This window comes from Leptonychotes weddellii, chromosome 10 (genome assembly GCF_054177405.1).
Source record: "Leptonychotes weddellii isolate Sample4059 chromosome 10, ASM5417740v2, whole genome shotgun sequence".
In the NCBI taxonomy this organism is placed as follows: domain Eukaryota; kingdom Metazoa; phylum Chordata; class Mammalia; order Carnivora; family Phocidae; genus Leptonychotes; species Leptonychotes weddellii.
Genome location: NC_138378.1, coordinates 12497095 through 12512380, shown reverse-complemented (window position 1 = coordinate 12512380; position 15286 = coordinate 12497095). Strand labels below are relative to the sequence as shown.

General features: G+C 48.0%; 1 protein-coding gene across 1 annotated transcript in view; it reads left to right on the top strand.

Moving 5' to 3' along the window:
* Positions 1 to 280: 280 nt before the first annotated feature.
* EYA2 (EYA transcriptional coactivator and phosphatase 2) overlaps positions 281 to 15286 on the top strand; it is a 209175-nt gene continuing 194169 nt past the window's right edge. The window contains exon 1 of the mRNA XM_081832260.1: positions 281 to 342. The gene's annotated coding sequence lies outside the window, so the exon portion shown is untranslated. The remainder of the gene's footprint in view (positions 343 to 15286) is intronic.

The following is a 15286-nucleotide window of genomic DNA, read 5'->3' as shown; positions in this document are numbered from 1 at the left end:
GCGCGGAGAGCAGCGCGGCGGCAGCGGCAGGGCCGGAGCCCCGCGCCGCGCGTCCAGCCGCCGGGGGTGTGCGCCCGCCGAGCCCAGCGCCGCGCCTCGGCGCCCCCACGCGCCCACGCAGCGGCGCGGGGACCGGGCGGGGGCAGAGGGAGGGCCCGGCCCGGGGAGGGGAAGGGGCCGGTCCTCTCCGCGCAGGCAGCGGCCGCCGCAGCCCAGGAGGCGGAGGCAGCGGCGGCGGCGGCGGCGGCCGGAGCGGCAGAGCAGCACGGTGCCCGCCGCAGTCAGCCCGGCCGCGTCGGACCCGCGCCCGCCCGCGCCGGGGCGCCCTCTCCACTGCGCGCGGTGAGTACCGCCCGCGGCGCCCACCCCGGGCCTCCGCAGCTGTCGGGGCGCCCACCCCGGGCCTCCGCCTTGCGCCTCGCTCGCGCACCCGCCGGGCCCGGGCCTCCGCAGCTGTCGGGGCGCTCGGGGGACGCACGGGCCCACGCACCCCCTAGGGCACCAGGGGCGCGAGGGCGGCGAGGGCGGCGGGGACGGCGGGCGGGTCCGGTCCCGGGAAAGCCGGGCTGCGGGCCTCAGTTTCCTTTTGCGCTCGGGTTGCAGCGACTCAAGTTGGCACTCCCGCGCGCGGGACAAGTGCATGGCGCGCGGGCGGTGTAGACGCGGCGGGCTGCGTTTGGCCCCTTTCAGGGCCCGGGTCGTCGGCGACTCACGGTGGTCCCCCCACCCCGGCCCGAACCGCAGAGGCGCTGGGAGCCCAACGCACGCCCGCGGGCGCCGTCTGTGGAGCCCCCGGGATGGGGCGGGAACGGCCGCCCCGCCGCCTTCTAGCCGCATTTGTGTTTGAAAGCCCGGCTGCGCCCGGCCTGCGCGGGCCGGCTCTCGGGGCTTTGTACCGGAGCGGGCGTCCCGGCGCTTGCCGAAGCCGGAGTTGAAAACTTAAAAAACTTTGCCTCCGAAGACTGGTTAGAAGGAGGCTAGGGTTTTGCTGCAATGGGAGAAAGTGGAGAAAGGAATTGTTTTTTAGCCTTGCAGTCCGGAGGTTAAACGGCCCTGCTGGCCTTGACTCCTCCAATATATTTCCTGCCCCCAAATAAATAGTCTGTAAACTCCAGGAATCCTAGGAGAGCTTGACTGGTAAAAATACTCGCATCGCGCAGTCCTGCGAGCGCGTTTCTCGGGGGCTGAGAGGGAAGCGCTTTGGCTGGGAGGGTCCCGCTCCCCCCAGGCGCAGTTAGCGTGCCTGCCGCTGCGGTCTGAATTATTTTTGCAAAGCAAGACCGAGGCTGCATCTTTATGGATACCATTTTCTTTTCTCCCCTCTTTTCCCGAAACGCTACGTAATCTTTAATTACTTTATAAAAACGTTGAGGTATAAATCATCCCTGGTGGAGGGACCTTTTCATGACGAGGTGCGGCGAAATGAGTGAGCATCGGAGTCTGGTTGTTAGCAAGAGCAGAGGGGAGGCAGAATGATTTACAAACATCAAGTAAGGATTTGAGTGCTGAATTATGTTTGAGTTACAGAGCTCCCTTCCAAAGGAAATTATAAGCAGCGGACAATTGCTGTATTTCAAACCAAATCTATTCATTTCATGAGCCCTTTCTTGCTTGAGTGCTGATTTCTACTACCAGAGTGTGAGTACTGAACTAGTGGCCGCATTTCCAGCCTCTGGGCCTTTTGGGGAGGTGGGGGGCAGGGCAGGGAGACCTCCCTTTAAAAATAATCTTCGTGAAAAACCTTTCAGGCAACTTTACCCAAGGAAATGTTCATGTTTTCCACTTTTCTCCCCCCATCTTTAAACCCCTTCAACATTATACTTCCTCGCATTTAGACATCCTCAGACTAAGCGAATAAAAGATGGATGTCATAAATGATGATGGTTTGAATCTTGCTTTTGACTAAGCCTAAGATTGTGTTTGTATGAAAAATCTCTTTGCCTTTGGAGGAAGCTCTACGTTTGGCACTTTTGACCAATACGGCTAGATCCGAAAGGGCCTGAACTTTTTTCAAAGCCGTTCGAAGGCCCCACAAGTACTTGGTAGTTAGACCATTCTTCCCTTGTAATTTTAGCTTCGCACTATTAACTATTTTATCTTAAAGGACTTGGCGTTTTTCCTTTGCCTTGAAAACAGCTCACTTCGTGTCGTGGCTGTGTGGAGAAGAATACTCTATAAACAGATCAGTCTCTTTCCTAATGTTAAATAGCTATAGGAAAGAAAATAAAAAGATGTTATCCTGATTCTTTGGGATTTTTAAAAACCAGATCCTTTCATCACTTAAGTTCTAAAGTCTTCTTTTCATGCCTTTTGTGTTGTATTAAACACATCATAAAGAGCTATGATTTGTTGACTTGTTATAGGATTACCATTTGGCAAAAACACCAAGACATGCTGTTTCAAATATGTGGTCTTCCTTCTGCTTTAAATTGCACATACAAAATTGCAAGCCTTGTTCCAGACAGATAAATTGATAAAATGCTAGCTGCTGTTCGAACAAGGCAGAAGTCCTCAGCAAAAGCTCTCTGTGGTGGAGCTAAGTACATTTTGAATTGGGTGAAGCCAGATATGGGGACCCCGGCAGTTTGTGAAAAGGTAGACACAGTCCAAGCACGTACGTCCACTTTAAGACGCTTTGGGTTCCCCCATGACAAGATGACTCCTTTCCCACAAAGAAGAAACATTTCCTTATTTTTTCGGTTACTTTTCCAAAGATAACTTGTGTTCGGGCGCGAGAGACCAGAGTTATGCAGAAATCCAACCGTAACCGGCTCAGAACGAGGACTCATTCCCGCTTTCTTCCACCAGATGTTTTTTAGGTGTCCTCAGCTGGAACGCCCAGTTTGAAACTAATTAGGCCAGCAATAAACTCCTTGTATAATAAAATCGCAGGCCGTTTTGGTGCATAAGCGGGGTTCCCAGCCGCTCATGACAGATGCCTCTCTCCGGCAGAGAGAGACAGCCCATAGCTGTCAGCCGAAAATGAAGGGAGTGCAGATATCTTGTTTAGACATTTGCCCGTCTCTGTATATCCACGCACACCTTGAACAGCACGTTCCCTTCTGTAAGGCATGGGTGGTAGAGGTTGTATCTAGGTAGGGTTTTGTCTCTGCCGGGCAGGCCTCCTTACCATAAAAAGGCCCGTGGAAGAAGTTAACGGCGCAAGTACGAGGCGGTGGCCACAGGTCTGAGGTGTGTGTGTGTGTGTGTGTTTACACATGTGTGTGCAGGCTGGGTGAGAAGGCTTTCTCTCACGTGGCAAGGTAAAAACTCATCTGCTTCTCACCTAGGCACAGATAAAATGCTAGGCTGTCTGGCCTGATAGGCATTCCTTGGGGGACAGGAGAACCCCGTTCCCCAAAGATTTTTTATAAAGGGGGAATCTGCCCGCTGATGTGTTGACCTTATCTGTGGGGTTTGTGGAGGTTAAGTGGCTGGTTATTCGGTTACCTCCAAAGGCTGAACCTTCTGACTCTTGCCAAGACTAGGTTTTGTTGGTAGAAGGAATTTTTTTTTTTTTCTAGCTAGCTGCTCTCAAAAAGGAGTTGGTGGACTCTGCTCAAAAGGAATCTCTACAGAGAATTAACCCCAGAGTTGAGAAAACACAGCCTGTTGACAGAAAACACACACACACACACACTCATGCACACTCCCCACGGCGCTCTTCTCGCTCCCCACCTGCCTCCCCCATCCCCACCCCCCAAATCATAACAGCTTCCTGAATGGCCCATTCCCCACACCCCTTATTGTTGGTGGCGGTTCAAACAGTCCCAAACATACAAAACCAAAAGAAGATTCTAGTAGGGAAACAATTAGCAGAGAATTTGCTTGAGACAATGCTTCATTTTCGCTATTTGAAGATCTTAACTGGCCTAATGGTGTTTGACTAACACCTCTTCTAATCCGAGGATAAACCCCCTCCATCAGGTGGCAAATACTTGAAGTGACTGGCTCAGACCCAGTTGTCTCTGTAAATGAATCGGAGGGGGCAGGAACTTGTTCTTCATGGCATGTGATTTAAAATCAATTTCCAGGTACGAACGTACCTGCCAGGTGTATTCATGGGAGAGAGGGCCAAGGAAGCCACAGGCTTTTAAGTTTATTTTTGCTGCTCTTTCTTTCTTTCTTTCTCTTTTTTTTTTTTTTTAAGATTTTATTTATTAGAGAGAGAGCACGAGCAGGGAGGAGGGGCAGAGGGAGAAGGCGAAGCAGATTCCCCCCCCTCCCCCCGCCCCGAGCAGGGAGCCCATGCTGGACTCTATCCCAAGACCCTGGGATCATGACCTGTGCGAAAGGCAGACGCTTAACCGACTGAGCCACCCAGGCACCCTTTTTGCTGCTTTTTCTTCTTTTTTCTCGCTCTCCTCTTCCTGGTATCTTTGCCCTTTCTCTGCATTTGCAAATTCTATCCTTGTGTTTAATAGTAATGAGATGAAAATGCCTTCCCTGTATTGGACACTTGTGTACCAGACCTGAATTCTATTATTATTAATTATTATTATTATTATCCTATCCGAACTTTGTTAACAAGGGAACTGAGTCTCAAGTCAATGCCTCATGAGAGGCTGCAGAGTGAGGGAAACCAGAACCAAGGCCTTCAGACCTCTGCAGACCGTGCCTTACCCATGCGCTGTGAAAACCTTGGCCCAGAGAACATTCCTGCTCTCCTTTCCCTTGGCGAGAGATGCCAAATTAGGCTGGTCTGAAATGCATGGAACGCAATTATCTTCTGACTCTGCCCTGATGTTTGTTGTTGTTGTTGTTGTTTTAAACGGAAGAAAAATCATATTAAGTATTGAGAAAACACAAATATGAGCCTTTCTGAGACATGATATTCGTCAGGTTGTGTACGGTTCTGTAAAGGACAATGTTTATTTTCAAGGGCTAATTTGATTTGTTCCTTCGATATTATAACGCTACACATTTCAGTTCCTAAAAAGAGTCAATAAGTTTACGGGCAGTGGCAAGGCCCTAAAATGTTCCGGTAGGCGGTCCAAATCGAGTTTACTGGAAGGTGCTGGATCACGATGGGTGGGTTGTTGTTTGGGGGTGAGATTATAAACATTTGGAGAGCGAAGAATAATTTGGAACAGGTGGTCCCAAGAGTCAGGTAACTGGAATGATTTATCTTTGCCACTTTGAAGGTTAAAGGAGGACGTCAGTTCCCTGAATCCGGGACAGGCAGGCAGAGGGTCTGTGGGGGATAAGAGGGGCCCCCACTTTGGGACGGAGCCCGACAGGATGGATGAGAGGGTCTCTGCACACAGTCTGGGGTCTCTAGAAAGCGGGGCCTCTTCCCTGTTGTCACTGCCCTTGCACGATCCTGGTTTAGGGCACAGATACGCCTGCGTGCTTTTTTTGCAGGATCTGCCTCTGCGTTCAGATGTATGCAGAAATTGAAAACAGGAACTCAGATGAATAGATAGGTAGCCAAGGGAGACAGGTTTTCGTCTTACCAATTTTGAGACTGTGCACACCGTCAACTTTCTTTGCCCGAGAATGCTAATTTAGACAGGTTTCAAAATGAACGGAGGATTTAAAGGAAGTTAGAACTTATTCTGTCATTTTGTATCAGTTGTGTTGTGGCAATAACACAAAAATGTGTGTGATTTCAGGGGCATTGGGTTTTTTCCCCGCCTTTTCCCTTTTGAATAGCTAGTGAAGTTAGATTTTTAAAAATCTGTGTGTTCCCAGATGTCATGTATCTGTACGTACTGACTCACGGTCATTCCGAGGAGAATTGTCAACTCCCTGTGAATTTAGCTAGAGGAAAAGTGATAAAATCGACATTTTCCCCCCCGAAGAATGAGGAACTGGGGGGTCTGACTACTGTATGAATATAGCAACTTACTTTTGTCTCGCTTCAGCTGGATCTGTCAGTTCCCCTTTCTTTTCTATTCATCTCCCAAGAATGGTCTTTCATAACTGAAACGTACAGCATATTAGCCAAAAGACATTTTAATTTCGTAAAGAAAAATCATGCCAGAGACAGCCGAGTCTGTTTCAACCATTATTGTTCTGTAGCGTGCATACTTTGGGTTTCATGGTAAGATGTGGGTTTGCCAAGAAAGAAAATTACAGCAAGAAACTATGTTGAAAACATATACACTTCTGTTTAAGAAATGGGAAAAACACGGAAAAATTCTGCATGGTAATTGCTTTAACGTGAGTTTTAAATGTCATTGTTTGACTTATGTCAAAAAGTCCCTCTTAGCTAATTCTCACATATGCTATTACCAAATAGCTCACCTTAAAAAATGGCAATTGTTGGCCTTAACTTTGATGCTCTTTGAGGCTTTAAGAGATATCTTTAGTCCTAGTGGAAATATTCCAAATTTTTAGATTGTGCGGGCCATTTTTTTTTAAGGTTACTTAGATATCGATTTTTATTTTCTTGACCCAAAATAAGAAAACATGGGGAATTCTCAAAAGCTTTTTACAGGCTGCTATTATGACAAGAGAAGCCAAACCAACATGTATTAGGTCATGAGCTTGAAGTTGCATAAATAAGCCCTATGAAGGTCACCAAAACAGAGCGAAAACCACCAGTTCTCCTTACCTCGGCCAACTCCGCATTCCTGCTGGTAGATGTGTTTGGTTGAAGTGGACGAGGAAGGGGGCTGCAGAGCCCACGGTCAAAAGATCTCGATTTGATTTGGGTTCTGAGGATGACTGAAGACATTCTTGGGGTCAAGTGAGGTGTGGGGGGTTGGAATTCCCATCCCCCTCGGATCCTTCCCTCTCCCATCTCTGCAGAAAAAGCAGGTTCCGGCAGGGCAACCCCTTATTCCGAAGCAGAAGTCTCATTCCTGGCATTCGGATCTGCGGCAGCCAGGGGTCAAGATGTCTTTTGTTCCTTCTGGTCAGTTTCTTCACCTCCCATCCCCTTCCTGTAGGAACTTCGCGGTTAAAGTTATTTGTTGTTTCCAAAGCAATTTTTTTGTGCCTACGGACACATGTGTGTTTTTTTAGCGGGCTGTGGGGCGGGCTGTGTAAGCACGCACCTTTAGGTCTTCATTGATGGGCAGCTCCCTGAAATACATAGAGACAGAGAGAGTGTCCACTGCGTCCCCGAGTTTGGTAGCAACCTGAGTGCTGATAGAAATCCCACGCAGGGAGGAAGCCGCCTTTCAGAAGAGACAGAAAAGGGTGTCAATGCAAACAGAGTGTTTTCTTTTGCGGGTGTGTATTATTTGTCTGTATGGGGACTTTTGTTTCGGGGTGTTCTAGAAACATTTGTCTCTCCACCAAAGGTATGAATGTCCTTGGTGGGGAAGGTGGTGGACGGGAAGGAGCACAGGAGGCAGATTCCTGCACCTCTGGCCTTTTGTGTGACCAGTACAGTAGAGGGAAGTGGGGACTCGCGGCCGGGACCGGGATGGTGTCACGCGGCATGACAAGTTGTGACTTGCCGCTTCTGTTGTAAACAGAGTGTGGGCCCCATCTGGCTGGGGAAAAGAATGGAGCCGGGGAGATTATTCACTTCTGGTCTGCCACGGGCCAGAACTCTCTGGTGCTGTCCTCTTGCCACTGAGACCACGCTCCCTGGAGACTTGAATGTTGCGATGTGCAGGGAAGGAGGGGAGAAAGAATGTCTTAAACTCAGCAAATGTCTGAAACCCTCCAAATGTATTCCGCGCTGCTCTGGCATCCACAAGAAAGGCAAAGTGAGAAAAAGACGCAGAAGCAGGCTTTGGGGGGAGGGGCAAGAGAAATTGGAGGGCTCGCTAGTGGTTTGATCTTGAGTGCAGAATTTTCTGACACCTTGGGACCATGGAATGCCTTTCTGGAGTATCTTTAGGAACCTGATTTTGGAAATGTCTTTTCCTGCATCTTGGCTGTGCTTTCTTTGTGCTTATTTTTAGCAAATTAGTTTTTTGTTTGTTTTTAAGAAAACATAAGACTTTTTTTTTTTGTAATAACGAGCGGCCCATATTTATTGAACACTTACTGTTGCAGGCACTGTGCTAAGCAATCGCATTTCTGTCTCCAAATAGCCTTAGATGGAATGTGCTATTATTATTATTATTGTGTCTATTTTACGGATGCAAAACTTGAATCTCAGGGAAGTGAAATAACTTGCCCAAGGTTACATGGCTCATGTCGGAGCCAGGACTGAACTGAGTTTTGATGCCTAACCAACCACTAGGCTATCCAGGCTGCCCCCTGGTGTAATACTACCTTTCCTCTACAAGTCTGGCCTGGAGAGCCAGATTTTAAAGTTCGTCTCCATTTGTTTTGCTTGGGGGATATTAGCTGATGGTCAGGTACAAAAGTTGAGCTCAGACATGAGAGACATCTGCTGATTCTCATAGAACCTTGAGTCTGTCCCTGTAGAAATCAAAGAAGGTTTAGTGTTGGAATCTTGAAATGCTGGCCACATCTCTGCAGTTACCTGGCCTAAGCAAATTGCCTATGGCTGCTTCTGTGCTAAAATCGCAGAGTTGAGTGGTTACTACAGAGACCTCATGGCCCTTTACAGAATAAGTTTCCTGACCCCTGAGCTATTGCAATATGACAAGACAAATTTTGTTGACAAGGAAGAACATGCTCTTGCGACATTGCATAGACCATTTCACTGATTTGTGATTTATTGAGTGCCTCCTACATGCCTGATACATTGCATGGTGCTGGGGGAAAGTTAGAACGCATTCATGCTTTCATTCACTTATTCAGCAGTATTTACCGAGCTGTGTTCTAGGTGCCGGGCTAATTACTGGAGATCCAGAGGCAAAAAGGACCCGATTTTGCCCCTCCAATAGTAGGATCCTGGTGTGTCTCCACCAACATTGCACTGCCTCTTCCTCACCTTTGAGGATCCAGAGGGCAGTGATATGACTTCTTGAGCTTCCCAATACTCAAGCAGCAGGTTGGAGAAATAGACCCAGCTTTGTAGACCCTTACTCAAAGAAGCCCTGCCTAATTCAATATGAGCAGTATACTGACTGGCTTCTGTGCCTAGAACTGTGTTGTGCACTGTGACCTTCCTTCTGCTTTTGTCAAGTGGTGGTGGAGAACAGGTGGTGATGTTGGGGGCTGGGAGGAATCAGGCTTCCTGAATTTAAGCCCTGGCTCTGACCTACAGCCTAGAGATGAAGAGCATGCACCCGGGAGCGGGGCTGCTTGGATTCAAATCCCTGCTCTGTATAAACCAACGATTTAACTTTGGGCCAGTTACCAAACTTTTCTGTGCCTCGGTTTCTTCATCTGTAAAACAGAGTGGATAACTGTGTACCTTCCCCCAAAGAGTTGTGGAGATGGAGTAAATACATATAAAGTGTTTGCAACAGTGCATGGCAAACAGTAGGAATTATATCAGAGTTGGCGGCTGTATTATTTATTATTATTTACAAGCCGCATGAAACTGTGGGTTTCAGTTTTCTCTATAAAATGGAGATGCTATAATAACAACAGTAATAACTGCTTTGAAGGGCCCTTGTGAGAATTTAAATGAGGCAGTGCCCATCTACATGGACTACCCAATAGGGGAGCTCTTCTGTTCGAGCCGGCCCTTCCTGCCCTTGAGGTTATAAGGAATCACGTACTCGGTCATCGATGTCCCTTTAAGTTATTGGTCAATTGGGTCCTTTTTCAATATCAAGAGACTGTGGGGCAGTGGTTAAGAGCATAGCCCGTGAGCTCAGACAGACTTGGTCTGAGCCTCAAGCCCCCAGCTCACTAACTCTGCCATCTCGGGCTGGGGGTTGACTCTCTCAGCTTCCCAAACAGTGGAGGCCATGGTCGCTGTTCCCTGGGTGGTGGTGAGGGCTGGGAGAGGTGGCACCCATAAACCATGGAGCAGGGTGTTTGGCACATAGTAAGCACTCAGTAAATGGTAGCTTGTGTTATTATCACTCCCACTCTTTGCTGCACCTACACCCCCAGGAAAGCACAGAACATTAGTAAATTTTAATTTGAAAATAAAAGAACACATTTTAAAACTGCCAAACAGATTTAAAATAATATTCATTAAACAAAATTAAAATATTCTATTAAAGCCAGACTTTGGGCTCAGACCAAATTTTTATAACCCAAGCTTAAAGGCCAAGGAGTCCCCCAGCCACAATGGGGACATTGTGATTGAACTTGAGACTTCAACGCTGCTATTGAGCAGTCTTTGAAATGCACGTTTCCCCGTTAAAATAAAAGGGAAGTCATGGGAAGAAAAAAAATGAGGTTCTTGCTCACCCCAACAAGCCTTAATGAATCGAAAAAGAAAAACAAAAGATTTCTCATTTTTTTCTTCTGCTACTTTATCCTGCCAGAGACGCATGGCCCCCTCCTAACCCCACTTTTGAATGGTACCCGCTCAGAATGTTCCAGATCTGATATGGTCTACTAGCTGAGCTCGTCTAAATGCTGGTCTTCACCAGATTTTACAGACGATGGTGTATTGCCAACAGCTGGGGCATGGGAGCCCTAATGCCAGGGTTCACATCCCAGCTCTGTCGCTCCTAGCTGTGCCTCAGCTTCCCTATTTGCTGAATGGAGATAAAATAGCTCCTGCATCCAGCCGTGGTGAGCTCATCTAAGATTCGGGTACCCCTGTCGATGTTTAACCTGGTGCTATTACCTGGTCATTGAGACTGCCCAGACTTTTGGGACTTTGAAGAATTCAAGAGTATGGGTATGCCTTCATCTGAGAGTTGGTTTTTTTTAAGATTTTATTTATTTATTTGACAGAGCACAAGCAGGGGGAGCGGCAGGCGGAGGTTGGGGGGGAAGCAGACTTCCCGCTGAGCAGGGAGCCCAATGCAGAACTCGATTCCAGGACCCTGGGATCATGACCTGAGCTGAAGGCAGACCCTCAACCGACTGAGCCACCCAGGCGTTCCTATCTGAGAGTTTTGAATGAAAACCATCTCAGTATGCAGGGAGGGGAATGCGGAAGGGAAGAAGTGGATTTAAAAGTCTCCCACAGGAGTTTTGATGTGCCCGACACTTTGACAAAGCTTTTTTAATCCTCTCAAAACAAAATCCCATGTATTGCCATTTAACAAATAGGGAAACTGAGGCTTGGACCACTCCAGTGGCGGCTGCTCAGTGAGATTCCATTCCAAAGCACAGGCCCGTTCCACCCCACCACCTGCAGCCCTGTCTGGCATGAGCGCACAGACGATCCAGAGACTTCTCCCTGACTGACCGGTTATTTGTGTTCTATTCCTACATTTTAGTAACAACCTTCGTCCTCACCAAGCCTGAGTCCTTGTGGCTTTTTCCCTGCCTTGCCGTTGAGAATGAATGGATTCTTTCTTGAACAACAAAAAGAAAAAGTAATGGTCGTGGGCTGTGATATTCTTCTCTAGGGGACATTTTTTGAGAACCTCTGCAGTTTCTTGCCAGCCGGGGGCGGGGCGGGGCGCGGGGTGCATGACCTCATCCTCTGATCAGGCGAGGCCCTTGGCTATGATGTGGAGCCAAGAGGCAGGTTGTCAGAGGGTGGGTGGCTGTTGAAGAGGGTGTGGGATGGACTCCCCACTCTGTCACCCACCTGCTGTGTGACTTAGGGTGGAAGACTCAAGTCCTCTGAGCCTCAGACACTTCACCCAATCATGAGGCATGTGCTGTCCATATCGGATTTGTAACAGCTTCGGCCAGCCATGGGTGGGACACATTCTGCAGTTCTGAGAACAGTGTTCTTAGGTATTATGGAATTGCACACACCCTCCCCCCCGAAGTACTCCAAAAAACGAGCGAAAGTGAAGGCAACTCGTCCCTGGGAATATTCCTGACTGTTCTTCAGGAAGCTACAGTCTTGGGATTTTACACATTCGGGAAGAATCTATAATCCTCCAAAGGGCAGTCTTCCTTTTAACAGGGTATTTGTACCCTTTCCACATTGACTTAAAAGATGCACGACCTTTTTTCTTTCTTCAGAGTTCTGTCTGTATTTTATTGTGCATTTGGAAAAGATGTAACAAGCATCTCAAACCAATGGTTTCACAAGTTTTTATGACTTAAGATAAAAATGGTTTAAAACTCAAGTCCATCAGGTAATTACTAGCAAAAGTGGCACAAAGACCTGGCAGAATTCCTGAGTGATGTTTAAGAAATACCAATCCGAAGGAGTGAAATGCCCCAAATCGCAGAACCTTCCACTAGTCAGAATTATGGTTCTGCACTCCGTTCTCAGGGGGAATAAGATGAAACTAATGAGATCTCTCAAGAATGTCATTAAACTCGTCTCAGGGCACCCTAGGGTCTGGGCACATTTAGTCTGTGTCATAGATCTTCAAAAGAAGAATGACTCGCCTTTAAATGAATATCATCTTAATAAAAATGACCTCTGAGTGCTGACTCCATGCTGGGATCTGTTCTGAATGAGTATAGGTATCAACTCATTATTCCTTACAACAATTCTATGAAGGAAGTGCTATAATGATTTCCATTTTAGATGAGGAAAGTAAGGCACAGAGAGGTTAAGTGACTTGTTCAAGGTCACACAACGTATAAGAAGCAGAGCCAGGCTTTTTATGCAGGAGTATGGTTCTAGAGGTTGTCTTCATAACTCCTGCACTCCCCTGCCTCTGTAACTGCCATAGAAAGAATCAAACTTACCTTCTTTTTGACTTTACTTAACTGGACAATTCATTAATTCCAGACAGGCATGGGAGGGAAGCAGGGCATGTTAGGCTTAGCTATAATTTTTATATCTTTTCGTGTATTCTGTGGCTTCAGGTGCAGCATAACGCACCTGAGCTGGACTGTCGAGGTTCAGATCCAGAGTTTACTCCTTACTAGCCTCATGACCTTGGGTTCACATAACTTGTTCTGGTCTGTTTCCTCATTCATGAAGCGAGTCCACATCCCGAGTAAACAGCTCTCACCTGCAGAGAACACCAAAGACACGGCCCGTGATGGTTAAATGCTGTTGATTACCCCTTGAGGGGCAAGTAACTCTAGAAATCCTGTCTCCCCATGGGGCACAAGCACTTTGGTGTGGCCCGGAGTGGGAGACGAGGGGAAGGTGCCTAGGACGTGAGGCTCGAGCTGGCAAGTGTCTCAGGTTTTTCCAGAGGACTTCGGACGGAGCCTCAGACACTGGCTTTCCTCATCCCCACGTGAGATTCTGCCAGGACGAGTCCTCGGCTGGTGGCCTGGCGGTCAGAGCCGTCTGGGATTAGAATATGCACGGGTGAGGAGACCGTTCGTGGCCGAGCAGAGACCCCGGGCCTGCAAGCTCCAATGCCAACATAGGCTCTCACTTGAGGATCTTCATCTTTCTTCTTGCCCCCTTTCTTCTCCAGTGGACAATGCCTTTTGCTCCAGAAGGGTCTGCCCGGTCTTCAGTGACCAGGTGGGCAGACTTCATGGGGTTGGCTCCTTTCACTTTCCCTCTCCACCTTACTCCCCCCCCACCTCTGCCTCCCTTTACCCTTCAATATGGAAAACCGAAATTTTTTCTTCATTCATTCATTCATTCATTCATTCCAAAATATGTAGAGAGCACCAGCTGTGTACCAGGAACTACTCTGGACACGGGGAATATAGTAGAGAACAAAAAAAAAAAATCAAAGTCTACTTACTCCTTCATGGAGCTGCCATTATGTGGAGAAAGACCAAAAATAAACACCCAAATATGTAAAGTACACAGAATGTCAGATGGTGAGACGTCTGTGGGGAAAAATCAAGAGAAGGTAGATAGAGGGTGCCCCGGGGTGCGGATGGATCCCCACAGCCTCTGCGCCCAGCACTGAAGGAATGAGGGAGCTCTGCTGTCTGTGGAAGAACATTCTCGAGAGAAGAAACAGCAAGCACAAAGCCTTGAGATGGGAGCTGCCTGGAAGCCAGTGTGGCTGGAGCCCATGAGAGAGGGGTGGGGGCAGATGAGGTCACGGTGGAGGGACCCTATCGGGTGGGGTCCTGCTCAGAATCCAGCAGCCATTCTCTGTCAATCAGGCTAGTCCAAAATCAAAATTAGTATCATTTTTGAATGATTTAAAAAAATACACAGGACCTAGGAGCCCTTGCAGCCCTTTCTTTTACTTAAGCCAACCCGGATCCTGATGTGGCCCTCCTTCAGGGCTCCCCCCTTTTCCCTCTTCCATGAAGAGGCTCAATCAGTTAAGCGTCTGCCTTCAGCTCAGGTCATGATCCCAGGGTCCTGGGATCGAGTCCCATGTTGGGCTCCCTGCTCGGCAGGGAGTCTGCTTTGCTCTCTCCCTCTGCTCCTCCCCCTGCTTGTGCTCTCTCTCTCTCTTTTAAAGATAAATAAAATCTTTAAAAACAAAAACACACGGGACCTAAATTTGAAACCACTAATTGCAAACTCCCAATACCCAAAGTGGCCACACAGGTGATGAAGTTAATGAAATGGGCATGGTAACTAGCTGGGAGGAGTGGGGCTCTCTATTGCCAGGTATTCTGATCTTTCAAAAGACAATGAAATCTGGATTTTAGGAGACACGCCCTGAGTTTTAAGTCACCACGAGAAACCAGCAGAACACTCATCAGGCTGCTGGTCTGTGACTCCTCTCCCAAGCACCGCCCTAGACCTTGGGAATCTCCTTTCCGTGAAAAGCCACGAAGGCTTTATCTTGCTGCCTCTTTTCTTTTTACCAATTCCCTACCAGAAGGATGCCAAGAGATGCTCGAAATTGTTTCCAGGAAAAAGTAGGCCTCGAATCTCATGGGAACAGAGGGCTGAGACTTCTTCCAAGGAGCAATCAGCTTGCTTCATTTTTATGTCTTTCTCAGGATGTTTTCCTGCTCATCCCTCATTGTGGGTAATGACAACGTGGTCCAAATCTGTCCTCCTTCGGGTTTTCATTAGTTTCCTGATGATTATTATTTTGTCATCTGGGGTTGATTTAGGAGTGGTGAAATGTTTGCAGGTTTCATAATGGTTGTCAGCCACTGTTTAGAATGGCAAGGAACTTCTTGTGTTGCTCACATTGCAGGGACAGGGGTGGTAGTTTCCAATGGCTACAGACATGGAAGAGGGAAAAGGGGGGAGCCCTGAAGGAGGGCCACATCAGGAGATTGGAAGTTGAGTCAGTAGGTTGGGGCAGCAGGGGTGCGAGAGTCAGGAGAGCTCACCATTGAATTCATAGTGTCCCTTCTTCACCCCAAAGCCAGAGTTAAGCAGAAATCGGGCCAGGGGGCCACATGGCTGTTGAGACTGTTCTGATGTAAGTAACAGAAAATTTCCGGGTTGGCTTAAGTAAAAGAAAGTTGATTGACTTGGGGAAATGAAAAGTTCTGGGGAGTACTGGTTTCAGGTATGGCTGGATCAAGAACTCAAATGTAGGGCGCCTGGGTGGCTCAGTTGGTTAAGCGACTGCTT